Source organism: Nothoprocta perdicaria, unplaced genomic scaffold, assembly GCF_003342845.1.
Source record: "Nothoprocta perdicaria isolate Ctin4 unplaced genomic scaffold, notPer1 scaffold_82, whole genome shotgun sequence".
Lineage (NCBI taxonomy): Eukaryota > Metazoa > Chordata > Aves > Tinamiformes > Tinamidae > Nothoprocta > Nothoprocta perdicaria.
Genome location: NW_020456110.1, coordinates 2,579,966 through 2,600,466, shown reverse-complemented (window position 1 = coordinate 2,600,466; position 20,501 = coordinate 2,579,966).

Genomic DNA, 20,501 nt, shown 5'->3' with positions numbered 1-20,501 from the left:
AGTAGTTAGTTGCTACTAGATCATTCTGTAGAAGATAACTTCTAGCTCTGCCCTGGTCAGCTAGACCTGGATCTTCTGCTGTTGCTTTGAGAAGGAAGGATGTCAGCAGTTTTTCAAGCTTATGTCTTGGACACTAACAGAAAGGTTTTCCATATCAAAACCTGAGAACTGTGCAGTGTCCAAAGTTTCTTAAACCTGTATCTTCTCCTAGTGCAGTAGGAAGTGTTTTAAGGTGGCATACTCAGCTGATGGGAAGAGAAGAGATATTGTTGATTACCTGTGAAGTCAAATGTCCTGTAGTATGGTCTTCCATCACATGAATGCAGATTGTATTTTCCATATAATTAATTTCTCTTTTGTTCTGTGGACAGGATGAATGATATTCATTTGGCAGCTTATCAATATCTTTTACTTTTTTCTCAATGTGCAGCCTTTGGCCRTTCTTATGCTATCCAAACTGGTTTCCAATGAATGCATTATTTGTTTACATGTAGACTTTCCTGTAAATTTTGTCATTAAAACTTCTCAAATATTAATTTATCTTGCAATACCTCTCTGAAGTGAAGAAGTGTGCCATTGCATTTTTCAAATACAGTGTGAAAGCTAAGAGAGCTTAAGGTCCAGAGTATCTACACTGATCATAAAATTTGTGATACCTAGGATATTCTTTATTTTTTTTTTTAATATTAAGAGTAGTCCATATTAAAACTTTTTTTTTGTATATTGAGGTTTTATAAAATACTATACAGGTTCAGGTGGCTTCATCTATTTCCAAGGACCTTTCTCAAAACAGGTATCAAACTCTTGAACTGGCTGATGAAAATGAGGAACTAGGGATTTTGTACTGTTAGCATTAGTATCAAGTAGACATAGATGGTAGGGTCAAGGACAGAGGCAAAGTTYTCCATTTATTTTTGTTCACCATGCAATTCACACTTCTATTTTTGAAATATGTTGCTGCACTGAAAGGAAAGGATTTGTTAAAATGAGTTTTCTAAATGCCACAGAAATTAAATCTTACACTTACTTACTATTAATCTTACTATTCTAACTGTGATTATGAAGGGGTAAACCATGCCTAATTTCAAAATGAAATATGTCATATTTTAGTAAAGAATTTAGGATATGATAGACAGTGATAGCAAAGAATGACTTACTATTCCAAAAGAACACTCTAGTTGCATGTTTCCATTTACCTTCTAAAAAAATAAAAAAATGATAGGAAAAGACCATTGATTTTTTCATGATTTCTAATTTTTTTCAAATCTAATAAAGGCAACATTTTTTATTACTTGCATCTCTAATGTAATTTTTCCTTATGTATATATACAGAGTAGAGGGAGTGTATCTTTCTTAAATACTGTTTCAAATTGATATATTTCAAAAGTTGTATTGAGAATGCATATGAGAAATGAACTATTACTAGAACATTTTTCTGTAGTGAGATTTGAAAGCATGATTAAATGCAACTATTGATATTTCTTTTTGATGTCTGTTTTGAGAAACTAAAATCTTTTTTTGAGAAATCATATAAAAATGATATGTACATAATGAGTGTGCTATATTTCTCTTGTGTTTAACTGCTTGAAAAATTTTGGCATTAATGAAGTACTAAAACAGTGAGATTCCCCTTAAAATGCAAATGTTCCCTATTGCAAATGTTGAACTCTTTGCAGCCACTAAAATAATATTCTTTGATCTGAAACTGTATATGGTTATGKTTATGTTAATATGGTTATGTTTAAGAATCCTTCAACTTTTTGCCAGTGTTTAGCTATTACTTGAAAAAATTTCATCTGAAATGCATCGTCTGCTTTTGGTCTTGATTTTCTTGTCATCAACCCATGCAATGCCTGCAGCCCTTCACATGCTGCACTTTAACAGTTCCCTGGAATATTTCCATGCCTTAAAGGCTCTGTCAGGAGATTTTGTTGTGCCAAGATCATCTTATGGACAACATTTGCCTTTCAAGTGCAAAGATACAAAATAAACCTGAATGTTGAACTTGTTACTTTGCAATATTGAGATAATTAGACTAATAAAATAAAACCAGCTAAAGCTAAAAGCCTGGCCATGCTTAACAGGGTATGAATCAAAGCTCAGCTGAACTGCATGGTCATTTTGGACAGTGAAATATCAGTAGTAGTTCCTCTTTTGTCAGTCATTATTGAATATGAAATGCCAAAACCTCATCTAAAGCTGTATAGGTAAAGATTTGAAGTAAAAGAGGATTTAAGTTGTTACTTTTGGTTGTTGCCAATGTTTTGCTGGTGATACACTTTTGCTGTCATAATGCCTTCAATATTTTGTTGTGAATAGCTATATCAAACATTGGCCTTTGCAACAACTCTCTTTTGTCTTTTTAATACAAATGTTAATCAGAAGCATGTTAGAATGCGAACGTTGATTCTTTTTGTTTTGGATTTTATTATTTCTTTGTTTGGAAATGACAGGAAAAGAAAATACCTGCCTCCACAACATTAGGACTTCAAACATATTTAAATAGGCATCATGCATCAAACATATGCTATATATAGGGAAATTAAATAACTACACATTTAGCAAAAAAACTTATCTTTGCGTTATGCCTAGAGAAAAAGTATTTGCATATATGCTTAATCATCAGTTTACTAATATTTTAAAATTTATAATATTATTTTTATTTTTCCGTGTTTTAAATACTCTTTATAGAAAGAAAACAAAGTAACAATATTCCTCTCTTCTTTGTCCAGATATCTCTCTCTCTCCCTCCCAAGGTATACAGTGGCTCTTAAGCTAATACATTTGCAGCAAATATGTATTTTGTCAAGTAACCTGGCTAATATATGCCAGGTAACCTCTAAATTTCACCCTGTTTGATAAAGAACTATGCAATTTGAACTACTGGAACTWAGGGTGACCCTTTTATTAATTAAAATGATATTCAAATAGAAAAAAAAATAGAAAAACACTTTCTAAAAATTGCGACCTGGTGAGCTAATAAGTTTTGCTTTCACTGTGGTTTTATAACAATTGTCAAAACACTGTTGTTTTAAGAATTCAGTCTCTGAGACTTAAGAGGCTGCAGACCGAAGAGGAAATGGTAATTTCTTAATATGAGTGCTATATTAAAAACATATGAAAGGTTTTAAAGTGGTTTTGTATAGAAAATAATGAGCTACAGAATTACTTATAGCAATAAATTGCCAGAATTGCGCTGCTCTAATACTGTCTTTACAACAGGTTCTCATTCTGAATAAGTAATATACTCTTTGTCTTACTCTCATTATTTTAAAAAAATGTGAAATTAAAATTTATAAAATTATATTTTGGTAACTTGATAAAGTCCACATGCCTCTAGGATGAGCTGTGGCTTCTCATTCAACAGAAGAYGTGGAAGGTGATGCTTACTATGTGCTTTGGGAATTTTTCAGAAACAGAACAGCCTAGTAGAAAGGAACGTTTTTTGCACCGGCACACAGGGTTAAAGTTGTTCTCTGTCAGACCCTAGTCTGGTGCAAACCCTTTAAATGTAAAGTGTTTATGACATTTTGTAGCACCATTTGGCAGAAATGCACATACATACAGGTTTCCCAAGCTAACATACATATACTTTTGATAGTCTGACAATAATACTTCTCAGATATAAAGACATTTATGAATTCCATTGACTAATTAAGAAGCCTGGTTTAAAATACCATGAAAATTTCTGTGAGGTATGGACAGTGCTGAAGGTCTCAAGCTGTCTTTATTTTATTTCWCTTAAGACACATTTTCAAAAACTGAATTGTAATGCATGAAATTAAAGATAACACCTCAAGGCCTAGTCAACAGAACTTTTAATCATATGCTTACTTGTGGCCTTACATTGTACTGTGCTTCTGAAAATATAAATGTATCAATGTATAAAAGTATAAATGYATCAATCTCTCTGAAACTAAAGTTGAACACATGAATAAATGTTTAGTTGAATATATCAGGCTTAATGGCAATGAACACACTTCACAGAGATAAAATAATTACTTCTGACTRTAGACTTCAGTGGAACTCTCTAATTTCCTGTTGTCTGAGGATTTACAACATTTTCTGTCACCAGTTTTCAATGTTTCTTTTTAGCTTTGTTGGCTATTGAAATGAATTGGGAATAAATATATACAGGAGGAACTGATTAGAAACTTCGGCATGAGAATGACTTATCAATAGATTCTAGTTTATAGAAGTCAAAAGTTTTGTGGGAATAATTCAGTTTCAAAAATATATTCTTTTGGGAAAGACTTTCCTGAGTCTAGAACTTTTTTTTCCGTTCACACCAAGGCACTAGGGAAAAAACCTCTGTGATGGTGAATGAACTTGATTACCTGGTAGGAAGAGAATCTAGTTCAAGATACTGGAAAGATCTGAACATGAATTTGCCACCATATCCATGAACACACTGGGCACTTCAGCTATTCCTCATCCTTTTCAGGGTCCTGTTTGTTGTAGCTGTTGTGGCAGAATCCTGTTTTATTTTCCATTTCTTTTCTAACAGTTTTCATTCTTGTTTTGGAATAAACCTATCTCTGTTTTGAGCTTAGCCTTCCAGAACTCTGCTGTGGACTATTTTTCTTTTAGTAGAGGCCAATGGATTCAAAATAAATTTCTACTTCATTCTAAATATATAAAAGCTATAAATTTTTCTGCTTGGTGTATTTCCATTCAAGTTATATCTTGCAAAGTTTATTTTTTTCTGCACTAATGAAATGTAACAAGTCTTATTTTAATATTTTGTGACCGATTAATTTTCTTAATCCTAGTTTGGATTTCCAACTATTATTACTGGCAAAATGTGTCTGGTTGATGTCTGCATAGCTGAATGCAATAGCTGGGTTATCCAAATTGTCAATGCAAATGACAGGGGAGGGAATTCAACTTAGAAAGTTAGGAACTATAGTTTTAAAGCACAAATTCTCTTCAGATTTCTTATTTCGGAATATAGAAATTCATTTTAAAACTTGTTTTCAGTATTTAGACAGAATATATATAAATTCTATTCATACCGAGAATCTTTCTCTCCAGAAGCACCTGTAAAGGCATTGTTGGGCTCCTGTAATGTTCTTTCGCTACATCTTTTACTGTCACTTTTCTATTTTCTTTTTCTTTTTTCTTTATTTTTCAGGACTAATCCATTGCAGTGCCAATAGTGGTAAGGGAGTGGTAAGTGGTGAGCTTGATGAGGAAAGYATTTGAGGTAGCATCTTGGTGCCACAATTTGGTGCCACAATCTTGGTGCCACAATCACGCTCTTTGCAGTGTGTGATTGTTAAAAAAAAAAAAAAAAGCAAGGAGGATGTTAGGCCATGGGAAACTTTTGAACAGCATATAAACAAGATACATTGAGTCATACTTCAATATTTGCCTGTTGCATTTCTTTCATGTTTCTTAATAACTCACTGGCAATATTGTTTCCCAACTAATTATTCAAGGGTGAGTGGTAGGGAGAAGATCGTTAAATTTAGGGGATATTTTGAAATTTGTRTTGTTTTCTTAGGCCTTTTCGAGCACCAGAGAATGTTATATTGTTTAAATTACTTTTTTTTTTTTTTTTTCAGTAGCTGGAAATAACATTTTCAGATGCAAGTATTCAAGTTGCCTTTAAAGCCCAAAAGCCATTACTTCCAATCAGGCTATTATGTCTGGAACGGAGTAATACTTTTGTAAACTGCTGCTTGCATTAGTGATGTGACACTGGTTGTGACTGATGACGGGTGAAAGAAAAGAAAATCTGTGCACAGCTATCAGGGATTAATTATTATTGCCTGACAGGCTGAATTTTACCTTACTCTTGTTTATAGACCCATGAAATCATAGCAATTGCAACACAATAAAATAACTTACTATGAATTGGCCTTGGGAACTTTGTCATCTTTCTTTTTAATCTGGTAAGAATCACTGAACATCATTGCTTTAACTTTCTTTTATCCCTCCTCATCTATCCTTATCTTCAATTCATAAYGATTAACAAGTTTTTCTGAACTTGTTTTTATTTATTTTTAGCTATTGATGATTTCTCATTTTCCCCTTCATTGTTAGTCTTGCCTTTTTTTTCTTTTTCTTTTTCCAATTTTGTATTGTGACTCTTGTTTTCCAAAAGTCGATGTGTCTTTTTTTTTTTTTTAAATAAATGCATTACTATGTTTTCTGTACTTCTTTCTTCTTTCATTTTTGAATAGCCTATAGGTATTGAGACATCTTCCCATTATATTTGGCATACTGTGTGTCATGGCATTTGGTTATGTAACTTAATGAATTGAGAGTAATCCCACTGAAGGATTATTGAAAGCATCTTTAAATGTGAGTCAATGGCTATTTTGATAAAACTTGCAGGTAYTATTAATGATTTACATATTTTATTTCCTAAAATATGGACCAAAGCCTCCATTTTTTTAGAACCACTACAGATCGCCTTGAAACAGCAGTAGTAAATTCATAGGGATAAATTGTTGAAAGTCAAATACAACTCAAAAACTGTATGTCCTCTGTATTCTTTTGTACAAAATAAACTTCTGATGATTAACTGACACAGCTTTATAGTTTAAAAATATATCTTACATGTTACTGTTTCTTCAAATACTCTTAAGGATGTTAGGTATTGTGTGGCTTTTCCTTTCCGTTTATTCTTGTTTAAATGTTCTTCACTGTAATGAAATCTGCGTCAAAAACCCAGAATCTTTTTTTTTTTTTTTTTTTTTTGTTAAAAGTCTGAGTGATGAGTTTCTTACTCTGGCCATTAGTGCACAGAGCTTACTGCTGGGAAAGACTGATGCTCAAAAGATAGAAGAAAATAGCACCTGCTTTCTCACGCTGGTTTATGTTTGCAGTCTTGATAAAAATGCAAGACAGCGTATACAGAAACTGCGCGGAAGTGCTATTCACATGGTAATTCCTTTGTATTTGAATAATTTCTTTTCAGGTGCCTGAATGAATGCCAGACTAGTGGGAGGATTTGAGCATCCCTCCTTTAAGTTTCTCCATTGCCATATTTACCATCTAACTGATTTCTTATATCAAAGTCCACCACTTTGGGCACTCAGAAATGAAAGGTAGGCTCTCTGGTTCAAATGAAATCCAACCTCATCTGAATAACTTTTGCTTAGATAGCATGATTTCAAGTTCAATCTACCAAAACTTAGATTTTGTGGAATATCAGGAAATGGCATTTTGAAGTTTTTCTCACACTAATTTCCACTGATAATTAGCAACAACAGAACAGGGCTGATGCTTGCTGAACCTTAGATACAAAATGATATTAAACAATATTGTACAAAGGCCAACAAAAACRTGTAGAAGACCTTCTGATCAAAGCTGACATTCATCATATAGATAAGAAAAAAGTCAAATTTAGTAGCATACGTTGGAACTGAAGGATCAAAACTGACACTGAATGCCTTTGACTTTTTGAGTGTGATAGCATTTTTAGTCTTTGTCACATTTATTAAATATTTTGAAATGCTGTGTACTATGACGTCTACTGGCTGTTAGATATTTAAAAATTAGAACAATTATGATATGCCACAATTCTCCATGTTATTTTGACTAGTTTCTTAAGCTTGGCAAGTGCAAACTGGTAAAATAATACTTGAACAGAAGGAAGTGACTGGTGAAACCCTGTTGTTTTTCTGAAGTCTGGCTCCGTGTCACTTCTTTTGTCAGTTTTAGATCTGGTATCTAGGTATTCTTTTGCGTAGCCTAAAATCTATTTGCGATATAAATCGAGTTAAGGTATTGTTTCAATAGAGAGCTAAGGATATGCAACAACAAAACTGCTTACAGGCTCTGGTCATTAGGCTGCAAGCTGCTTAAGTTTAAGCATTCATCTCTTTTTTTTATCTGCAAAGTAGCATCTGTTGCAACATTATTGTTCAGATTTGACATAGGATGTAGCACAAAGTAAGAAAAAAGTGTATTTCTGTTCACAGTATTTCATCTGTGTATTCTTCTGAGTTGTTCACTGTTTTTTCTTTAAGGTTCTGCTGACCCAAATAACCGAAAGCATGATTCATCTGAGTGTCTTGCTTGCCTTATTTCGAATCAAAAACTAACTTAATTAACATGGTTTCCCACACAAACAGTGAATCTGTCCATATCCATTCAAAGCTTGGCTGAGGTTTCTAACAAACTGTGCCTGAGTATACTCATAGCTTTGCAAACCTTCTGGCACCCATGGAGTAAGTGTCATCTTGGCAGTTTAACAATAAGCTAGGCACAGCTTTGCGTCTTTTCAGATTTGCTTATGGAAAGATTTTGTGGATTTCTAATTGTAGACATTCATTACTGAGAAAAACTGARCTATTTTTTCTCAGAACGAAGACTGGAATTAAGTCTGCATAACACTAAGGCATGCTGAATTTGGCCAATGTTCCTGTAAGGAATGGATTTGTTTTCCTTGCAGTAAATTATTCTAGATATTTCCAATATGAAGGAGAAGAAAAAGAAGCACCAGTACTTTCTGCCTGTGTGGTTGCTTCAGATTTTGCTTTTCTTTGGTATTTATTGAAAATATATCTATAAAGTATTTCAAAAATAAAACTGAAAGTGTGACAAAACAGATCATTTTTTGTCTGAATATGCTAGATATGTCTTAAAACAAAATATTTGGGAACTGTGTGCCAGATAATAGCTTGTGACAGCTCAGTTAAAAAAAAAATAGGATCTAAGAGAACGTGGAAAGCTGCATAGGAGTTATCTTCATTGATTGCTAAAGGTGCTGAAAGTGCCTGATGCAGGTTAGGATTGTACCTCAAGCATCAGGAAGCTTGTGAATGTCAAATCCTATAATAACTAGAGATTTTTGTGTGTTAAAAATAAGAGCTTTTCTCCTTTGCTGTTGTCGCCAGCAGAAATGAGAGGTCTGCAGGCCCCATGGCTCAGTAGCAAAGTGATGRGTGGAGATGCCCACACCTTTGTCTTCCATCTGCACAATTTGTATATTGCTGTTGTCAAGCTGAAGAAATGTGATAGATCAGATAATTTGCTTCCTCCCAGCAATTTCCATTTTTCCAAGACAGAAATATATATAGCATGGCAAAACAGAAGTGGGGAACTCCCCATTCAAATGGAGACAGAGATCTTCTCTGCAATAGGTACAGTCTCAGGAACAAGCAGAAAGAGAAGATAAGGGACTATTGAATTTCATTCTCTCACAGTAAAAAGCCATCATTGAAGCATGTTGCCTGCTAACTCTGTTTAAGATTAAATCCAGATCCAGAACTAATATTACAGAAATTATTGAACAGAAATCCATCTAAAAAAAAAGAACAGAAATACCCTCTCTCTTCTTACCTCATCCTGTCCAATACCTCTCCCTTCATTTGTCTTAGCTCTAGCCGTGAGCTTGGCGTGATGCAGATTTATTACTAGATTGCTTGAAGAAAAAGGACAAAATATGAGGAAAAGGAGAAAAGATTTCTTATATTTTATAAATAGGCTATGTATGTAGGTTACAATAAAGAGATTTAACATAATAAATTTAACATAATAGCAAAAAAATATTTAGCATTTCCCCCCACTGTTTAATAATATTCCTAGCACATATGTCAGTGTTTTGGATCAGTACAGGCTAATACTGGAACAATATAAAAATCTCTCTGCTGATTTTTTCCTTCTGTTAGTGCTTTTTTTTCTCCTCCTTCAAAGAGTGCTTTCTACTATATTTAAGTTAAATCTGGGATTTTTTTGGTTTATGCATGTCTATGTATGTTTGGGATGTTTGTCAAACAAGCTTTTAGTTGTGGGATAACCACATTATGCCTTTTGTAATTAGATCTGCTACATTGTAAGGGGGTTGTTGGATACAGTGCCAGTCAGTAAGCGCATTACTAGCTGAGATGAATTATAGATGAGGATACGGGTTTGTAACCGTTGAGGTATTGTGCTGGAGAGATGTTCTGGCTCTCTCTGTTTGTATATATGAAGGAAAGAGTTTTAATTCAAATATCACAGCCAATGTTTTACTTGTAGGTTAGGATTTTATGTTTTTCATTTTAGCTGTTCTCAAAATCCAGTTGGCTTTCGTTTATTAGGTCTAATTTGAAAATAAATCCACTCTCTCGTTCTAATGCTGATTGGACAGATTTCCTAAGCTATAGACTAAGGGAAAACACATTAACTGCAATAAATAGGTCTTATAAAAGTTTTAAATTCCACTATAGTTAATCAGTTTGAACAAAATGTTTAAGCTGTAAATAGCATTTACAAGTAAACAGAGCTTTACACAAAGTGACATCTACTACTGCATTTTCTGTTTCTGAGTGTGAGAAAATTAATGTACCAAGAAAGTGCCTACTATTTAAAGACGTCTTGCTCCAGACATTTTTAACAACTGAAATTTGCCRTGGGTAGACCATTGAAGTGTCTCGTCATTAAATTATTCACTGTACATTAGAAACAGATGTACCATTGGAAACCTTGCATGACAACACAGTCTTCAAGATTTGTGAATTAAAATAACTGCTAAAATAGAAAACAGATCATGATTTGTAGATGAGCTGCTCTACCTAGGCAAGAGATGGGAGGTAAATAGCAGCTTTCAGTTGTTCTACACTGTATTTCAAAAATTAAGCAACTACAATTTCTTCTCTGAGAAGGAAGTAATATCGTTTGATGGCACAGATACGTATTCTGAGGTACTTTATTCAATTTTAAATTAGATACTACTATACAATAATAATATGACATACAGTTTTGCATTACTTCTAAGAATATACTTTCTTGAATTTGGAGAAATAAATAGATAAAAGAATTAGAGTCAGGAGAGGATACAAAAAACAAAAACTAAATATGAATTAGTGTAATAGTGGTTTTAGGAGGAGTGATCCAACTGCTGCTGTGTTTTAAGATCAGTGTACTTTTGGGTAGATCTTTTTTATATTTTATTTCTTTCTTTGTAGAGTTTTTGTTTGCTTACTTTTAGTTAAATAATGAGATATCACATACCAATGCTATGAGGTACTATGATTTTTATTTTATTACTTAGGATCCTTCATGCCACACAATGTCAGTCTATTTCTATTTTAGCAATAGAAACTCCTGTCTTAAGCAAATGACTTCATGCTATCCTATGTCTTTATGAGAGATCAGATTAAAAGACGTCACTTCCATCCTGTAAACAAATGATGAAGCCATTGGTTACTATTAAAAGACAAGATGAATTAAAAGGAAGAAAGATAGTGTAGCTATGACTTCAAGGTCTGATCCAATACTTGTTAGAGTTCTCTGTGTGCATTATTTTTAGGATGATGGATTAGCCATAGTGTTCGAACAGGAAAGGTTTGATTTGTTTTGGTTTTGGGGTGTTTGCATTGTCACATGCTACCATCATTTCTGCTGTGCAGACGTGCCTGGTCTTCAGCCAAGGGGAAGTGTGTTTCTTGAAGACAGAATGTTGGCACTGCTTAGCAGTGCATAGACTGGTCTGAAAACTTGGTTAGTACTGAACTTGGTCAGTCAAGAACAATAGACTTTGCTGATTGAAAGTGGGTAAATCTCTCAGCTAAAATCTGTGTTGTTTGGATATATGATTCTTCCCCCTACCCTCCCTTGAATCAATTAATTTCGAGCTTGTTTACTTTCCAGTACTTTGTCCTACTATCATTTCAATTTGAAGCACTTCCATCAACAGAAATGCATTTATGTGGAAATGCATTTACAGGTGCTCCCAACTGTGCGCTCCCTGCACTCCTCACTGACCTATGCACCAGGAAAAACCTCTCCTCCACAAGTCGTGTTCCCACATCCCACACTGTCAGCCCACGACTGGGTGGTGGTTGCTCACAGTGCCCAATGGTGAGGCTGGTCTCCTGAACCAGGAAGGTCTTGTGACTCCAGAACCAACAAAACAGTTTTGGCTGCTGCTGTTTCTAGCCTCGTTTCTTTCCTGCATTACAATTTTCATGTGTATTACAGGCTTCTTTTCAGTTGACTTCATCTTTGTTATGTAAGTCTCTTTGAAGTTCTCCCTGTTCTTTAATCTGACTGGTCCTCTTTAATGCCATTGATTTGGGGTAAATGCCCTCCAGACAATTTTGTACATTCAAGCCACGTACACTCTTGCATCTTATCAGATGTTTTCCAGGCCTGTTGCCAAGGATGTGCTGTACAAGCACCCCCAAGCATCTCCACTGCTTAGTTTTCACTTTGTAAACCACATGGAGAAGTTGGAAAAGAAGATGAAGAGTAAAGTAAGAGTGTGTAAAGCCAGCAAAATATCAAAGGTCTCATTCACATTACAAAAAGACATTATGAACTGTATTGTGACAATTATTGTGGTATTATTAACCATGCTTTAAAGTGAACAACCGTTTTCCTTAAGGCTGTTTATAGATACCTTCAATTTTCTGGCATACTGTATCTGGGTTTTATCAGAATCTGGATTACTTTAAATAGTGACACTGTGACAACAGTGAAGCTGTTGTCTAGAGAGTTCTTTACTACCTTCAGAAGAATTCTGGAGGGGGACTGTGGAAAGCCAGCACAGCTAGAAAGCTTGTCTTCAGGAGGCATAGCCTGTCTTCAAAAGAGGCCCTTTTGGAGAGTTACTGTAATAACTGTAGTTAAAGTTCCCTTTACTAGAATTCAAGCTCTGATTCTTTCTAAAAATTCCACTAAGTTTTAGGTCAGGCATTAGAAATGCCTGTATAGTGCCTGTATAGAAATGCCTGTATAGAAATGCCTGTATAATACTTGTATAGTTAAACAAACTTAAAGCAAACTCCTTGTTTCTTCTCTGTTCTTTTCTAACTCCATTTTTCTTTCTGCTTCTTGAATCTTCTCACACCATAAGTATCTTTTGATTCCTTTACACATTACTCTTCTTTTCCTTTGTCTTTCTAAGTTTTCAATTATTTAAACATTTTCTCAAAAGCAATTGCTGTTCTTGCTAGTAGCCCACTTAATTCTGTAAGGTGAGATGCTCATTAAATATTTTGAGGATTCAGACACAGAAACAGGTTTTGAGGACTTACTGAAACTCTAGTAGAAACAGCAGTTTCAGAACACTTCAAAATCAATAGTGCCCATACGTCTGAAATTTGATGCGAGGGAGAGAAGAGGAGAGGTAGAATGATGTGTGTTCCCTCATACATGAATATCTGTAATTCTAGTAAAATACCTTGAAAAGAAATTTAGAGTAATGAAAGAGCATGACTTCTGCTCTGTTTAAGTTAAGCAAGTATGAAATTGCTAAAGAGACAACAGTGCCATCTCCAAGAACCACACACAGATAAGTACAAAACCTGTCATAGATTTACAAGTATAGCTTAAAATCAAACAGCCCCATAGAAGATGATGTACATTGCAATAAAAATAGTAGAGAGGTACACACAAGATATTTATAGCTGATCTTAGCCTTAGAGAAGGGAACAGAAATATGTCCCATGGGAAGAGTGAAAGAAACTTAAAACCAGGTATTATATAATATTTGATAGCAATTGAACTCTTCAAGAATGATCTCACTTTTCCCTGCAAAGAGAAGCCTACTCCTCACCCTTGCCCCACCCCGCCATTTTAAGACTGATTTTATTGCCTACATACAAGATAATACAAATACACAAATTCAGTCAGGGAGTTTAAAAGTGGAAACACTATTATTTAAAATTAATGCTGCTTTAGAATATTTAATAATTTAATTAAAAAAAAAAGTTGTATTTTCCTTGTTTCTCAGCAGACAAATCTACATGAAGATACATTTATATTGTTTCATTCCAGAGCTTGAGAGCCCTTTATCCCCATCAATTCTTTATCTGTTTGGACAGTTGTCAGTGATGGTCACAAGCAAAATGTTAGTATAATGCTTCTTAATCTTCCTTTTATTTCTTTCTCTAAGTGGGTACTGAGATGAAGCAGTCAACATTGACATCATAGACACAACTTTTAGAATAGTAAGAGTGGACTATTTGCTCTTTATGGCAAAAAAGCAGGATGTAGATTTCAGCAAGCCGCTTAAACAGATGATGGAAGCTGAAGCTATATTTTTGGTTGGATTGTACCACTAGTCTATTGACTGGTTTCACTGAATGGGAAGAAACCAAACTTTATGGAAAGTGGACTTGAGGTGAGAGAAGAAAATACATGTGTTGGATGAGAAAATGRAGGTAGTGAATAGGAGGGGCAAAGGATTTACAAAATCTATGTACTGTAGGACTGAAAGAAGTTGATATCTATTTTCAAAAGTATCAGGGTGGTATTTGCAGCTCTGCTTGCTGGGAGATGATAAGATGGCGTCCTCTTATACAGTCTTGATAATCATAAAACAAAATATATTCCAGAGAATATACTTTCCAAATTTTAAAACTTGCAGGAAAAGGTGTGTATTTGAGTATGTATGCACAATGAAGGGTATTTTGATGTATACAAATATATATATAATACATGAGATTTGAGGATGCTCTGCTTTCTTATACTGTGACCTGAAAGAAAAATGCTCTGAGATCATGATGGCTAGAATTGGAAAAGTGTCTCTACTGATCAGTAGATGCAGTGATCTCTACTGAGTAGAGATGCAGTGTATAAAACAGATACAGTTGCCCTCTCCAAGGCATTTGAATACTGCCTGTTGGCACGAACTTCAGTAATGAAACATCTTGCATTTTTCATCAATCTGAGATGGAAGGATGAGATAGAATCTCCAAAGAAAGCTAGGTTTGGTATTATTTTCTTAATGTGTATTCCTATAGAGTGATCTCTCTTCCCAGAGCTTCTGCTACTATGTGAACTACAGGGAGTCTGTTGATAACAGAAGTATATGAGCTTTGGCATTGAATGCATTAGGAATGTCAATATTTCAAGACTAGAAGTATGTTCTGTTTAAGCTTTCTGTACAGCAGAATGCAACAGGTGAGGAGGGATGATATATGAACAAAGTTGGAGGATTCTCTGCTGTGTTACTCACTGACAGGTCCTCATTGACCACAGGGTCAGTCTCTGTCACAGATCCACACTATTTCTACTCAGATGATCTTCCTATTAGCTAATGTCCAACACTTGCAAATAGCTTATCTGGACTATTGGAAACTTATCCCTAAGTAAATGAATGATAAAGCTTAAAGAAAAAAAAAATCCTAGTCATAGTACTGGAAAATTTAATTTTTCAATTATAATATCAAAAGATTGTTGTTTATCTTGAAATATCAAATTGTTAAATTCTCCATGATGTAATAGTAAATTCTGTGTTTCTGTAGTATCCCTAAATTCATGAGAGTAACCTCTTACTATTATTTCAGCTTCTGGTGGAATGTAAAAATGACTTTTCAAATACTGTTTTATTTCTAAATTAAATTATTCAAGCTTTTTACTTTATTGATGTGAACTACTACTACAATGAATCCTAAATATACTTCTGAAAGGTTTTAATTGCTAGAATTTTGACCATTTCTTTATCAGAGGAAAGCAGTTCTAGGAATTTAAAGAAGAGCAATGCAGCCATAAATCTCTTTCTGACTCCCTTAGTGTTTATAAACCAGTGATTAGAAATCTATATTTATGCTAGAGAATGCTGTTTTCTGGATTTCATTGTCAATAACTGTCAATAAATTTGTGACAAACTTTTCCTTGTCATAGAGAAAAAAAGTGAGAGATTTTGAAATGTAGAATGAAGGACCAACTGAACGTTTTGAGAGAGATGAGTAGGCAATGTATCATAAAATCCTTAACATGCAGAGAGTTACTAGATGTCCACATCTAGGAGAATTTGATGCATTTCAGTACATAAGTTTTCATTTTCCTTTGTTGCCTCACAATACTAAGAAAGAACCAGCCATTAATACTTATTTTATAGAAAGATGATGTGAYGAGGGCTGCGTGTGAAGAGAATGCAGATCTATTAACTCAAAGGTCACCAAACTGGATAGACCCAATGATGGTAGAAACCTGAAGACAATTCCTTACTAAAGCTGCATGACAGTAAATGTGAGTAAATTAGAGACCTTTCGTTCTTTCAAAATATGTCCCCAGTGCTTATTCTCCAATTTTGTTGACAGAAACATAGGTTAGAGTAGTCAGTGAGGCTGACTGGGAACTGGCTGGATGGCAGAACTCAGAGAATCATGATAAATGATGCCAAGTGTAGTTGGAGGCCTGTGGTCAGTGGTGTTCCCTAGGGGTCATCACTGGGCCTGGTGCTATTCAACTTGTTCATCAATGACTTGGACGCAAGTTTGCGGATGACCCCAAATTGGGTAGAATGGTTGACACTCCAGAGGGCTGTGCTGCCATTAAGAGGGATCTGGACAGGTTGGAGATTTGGGCAGAGAGGAACCTCATGAAGTTCAACAAGACAAGTGCAAGGTCCTGCACCTGGGCAGGAATAACCCCAGGCACCAGGACAGATTAGGGGTTGATCTGCTGGAGAGCAGCTCTGTGGAGAGGGAATCGTGGGGTTCTGTTGGACAAGATAACCGAGAGGCAGCCTTTGTAGCCATGTGCCTTGGTAGTCAAGAGGAGTGTTGCCAGCAGCGCAATTGAGACCAGCTGCTCCTTTACTCAGCTCTGGTGAGGCTGCATTTGGAGTATTATGCACAGTTTTGGGCTTCCCAGTACAAGAGGGATGTAGAAATTTGGGAGTCCAGCAAGAGCAACAAAGATGAGTAAGGAGACTGGAGTATCTGTCTTCTCAGGTAAGGCTAAGTGAGCTCTGCCTGTTTAGCCTAGAGAAGACAAAACTGAGAGGGGATGTTATCACCATGTACAAATGTCTGAGGAGAGGACGCAGAAAGGATGGGGCCAAACGCTTGGTGGTGGTGGTGAACAATAGGACGAGGGATAGGACAAGGAGGTTGCATCTCCATGTGAGGAAGAACTTCTTTACTGTGAGGGTATCAGACCATGGAACAGGCTGCCTGGAGAGGCTGTGGAATCACTTTTTTTGGAGATCTTCAAAATCTGCTTGGATGTGACCCTGTGCCACATACTGTAGGTGTCATTGCTAGAGTAGAGAGGCTGGACTAAATGATCTCTAGAGGTGCCTTCCGACCATAACTGTTCTGTGATTCTGTAATACAAAAGTTTAAATGCATCTATTTAGCAGTATTTTATAAAGAGCTGGATAGCCTGGGGCCTTGCATGGTGTAGGAAAGCTTAGCTTGCCACTTCTGGTGATTTTCATGGACAGAAGACAAGAAGATTGGAGCTCATTAACTTACATATACAAGAAGTTAATGAAAAAGCAATAGCCAGTTAAACTGGTCTTCAATTACTATTAGCACTAGTAGATTTTTTTGGAGTTACCAAAAAGCAACAGGATAGATTAATAGATGTAAAGTTCCTGCGAGCAAAACAATGAGCATGAAATACTCAACATGCTCAAGCACAAGAGCCGGACCAAGTACTGATTCTCTTTAGGTATTCTCTTTAGGTAAGTGTATGTCTAATCAGAAACTTCTGGTTGGTCTTTTTGTCTGCTTTTAGGAGACAAGTATTTTGGACTATWGAGGAGGAAATAGTATTTTCTCTTTTTGTCCCTTCTGCCCTACAAGGAATCAATTTTTAACTACTATTTTTTAGCTACTGTACAACACTCCTGATACATAATTTGAAGACAGATTGCCAGAATAAATGACCAATGACTGACTATCTAAAATCACCAAAGCTATTCAAGCAGATCCTGAGCAGTAATCTAAAACTACCTTCACAAATTTTATATGCGATAATAACTGAAATGAAGTAAAATTTTTACTGCTGTCTGTTTAAATGCAATAATTGTTCTTCTCTCCTTGGAATAAAAAAAAAAATCTTTCTGAAAAAGTCTTGCAAATACAAAGGCATTTGGGCTTTTTTTTTTTTTTTTTTTTTTTTATTTTATCTGAACGACTGTTAGAAATCATGTTAAACCAGAATCCAGACAACAATTTAAATTTAAACCAACTTGTTTGGATGCCTGCTATAAAAATGAAGCTTTAAATCAATTTAATTGTGTGATTAGTGACTTTGGTGATTTCAGTGCTATTTCCAAAAGTGTATCCAAATTGCTGCTATAAAAATAACGTGTATATATATATWTWTTTTTTTCTCATATTGGCTATTTTCAGCCAACTTTTTTTTTTCTTCCTCAGCTAGAGAAGTGCCAAAATTATTCTTTCCTATAACAATGTCTCATTTCATTTTTTTTTAAACATTTTTTTTAGTTGATCTTTTTATGAAGCTTGCCAGGCCTCTTCTCTTTCTGAAAAAGAGAAGAAAAATTCTCACTTAACTCCACAGTGATTTTAGATATGAAAGTTTTTAGTATCTAATATTATTCCAAAGCTTTTGGCTGTTCTCTCTCATAGTGAGTGATCAGTTGACTTCAAAAGCAAATACATCCAAACATGGTTCTCATTTTCTGTTCTTAAGGTTAGCTATTAGAGTATGAAGGTGCTTTTCTTTGGTATTGACTTTCAGTGCATTTCTTAGCATTCAGGAATAAAATCTATTAAATATAGTTGGGTCTAAATAGCATTAAGAGTTCTTTTGCAATCAGCTGAACTGTATCTCTAAGACGTTTATAAAACATATACAGGGATTGAAAGATCATGAGTAATGAAGTTGAGTAATGTTTGCTCTAGATCCTAATAAAAGTACCTTGCATTTAGTTCTTCCAATATATCTGCCTTTCGGTCAATCCAATAAGAGATAACGTCCCCTAGATCATTTAAATTTAGGTGTGTTAATAGTCAATAACAATTATACTGGATTGCACATTGCAGCAGGAGGTAAAAAAAAATGAAAAACAAAATTGCTAGAGATCACTAAACAAGGATAGTAGTTCTGATAAATATTCTTAGCTTGCTCTCCATTTTTCAGCTTTTGACTGCTGAATGTCTTTACTGTAGTATGCTTTATCAGTGACAGCAATTTTGAAAGAGTCTTTATTTCGTGATTCCTTTTTCTACCTACTAAATTATCTTTTCTTCCAAATAGTATTTGCATTTTAACTTCTGCTATATGTTAAAGATGGAAGAGGAGAAAATGAACTTAAGTTCCTTTTTCTAAAAACAAACAAACAAAACTTACCTACCCCAAATTCAAACTTCGTAATTTTTTATACATTTCTGAAATGTGCAGGCMAAAATTGCTGTGGTCCTGCACTGTTTTTTCATTTAAAGTAAATAACATATAGTAAGTATTAAGCTTCTGAATATCTGTTCAGCATATCCTTACAGATAGGCCTAGCAAATAAGAAGTTGCTGAACAGAAATGTATGCTTGTGTCCACTATATTTGATGTGTCCAGAACATTTTGATGAATGCTAGGGGTATTAGCTAGTTTGTGAATGTATTAAATTTTTATCTGCTATTTGCCTTGCTCATACTTTATAGGAGTTTTGAATGTGTCAAAATGTTTTTATTTTCAATGAAGTGGGATTCCCAGGAAAAGAAGGAACTGGGGAGTTTGCAGTTTTATTGCTCTTGGTCCAAAGATCTTTGTTTTCTTATAGACTATTCTAACAAACTATGTGGATGTATAGAGCAAGGAACCACTCTTTCCGAAGACATGGCATTTATATGGAAGCGCTTCCTAGGACTTTTACTTTAGTCAACTGGAATGCATATTCTAGTTTAGCTTCATGCAAAATTGTGGTCCAAGACTGATCTGTGATTTGAACCAAAACATAATAAATGGGAAAAATGGTATATTTGTTTCAAGAGCATATTCCAAACCAAAGGAAAATGCTGATGTAGATGCACCCATAGACTGCAAGTTATRTTTATTTGATTTTATGTTCTTTGCAAATCTTTCCCAGATAAGTGTTCTCCTTTAATTACCTCTACTTTCTTCTCCTAATAGTATTTATGATATTGTATGGTGTGTGTGTGTGTGTGACATTTGGAATTATGTTTGTATGACATACGATGAATTAGATCATATTATAGTTAGATCATATTATAGATCATATTATCATATAGATAGATCATATTATAGTTAGAGGCTTATAGAATTTTGCTTAGAAAAAAGATTAAATTTATCCCTTTTGGTTTTGGAATAACATTATTTTTCTTGTAAAATATCATATGGAAGAGTTATTTATTTGTCATAAGGGGGGAGAGCCATGGATGTTSTCTACCTTGACTTCAGCAAGRCTTTTGACACTGTCTCCCATAATATCCTCATTCGGAAGCTCCGGGAGAGTGGACTAGACGAGTGCACGGTGCRGTGGATCKAGGGCTGGCTGGATGGCAGAGCTCAGAGGGTGGTGATAAATGGGGCCGAGTCCAGTTGGAGGCCTGTGGCCAGTGGTGTCCCCCAGGGGTCAGTGCTGGGCCCAGTGCTGTTCAATTTGTTCATCAATGACCTGGACGAGGGCACGGAATGCACCCTGAGCAAGTTTGCAGATGACACCAAGCTGGATGGAGTGGCTGGCACTCCGGAGGGCTGTGCTGCCATCCAGAGGGACTTGGAGAGGCTGGTGAGTTGGGCAGAGAGGAACCTCCTGAGGTTCAATAAGGACAAGTGCAGGGTCCTGCACCTGGGCAGGAATAACCCCAGGCACCAGCACAGATTAGGTGTTGAGCTGC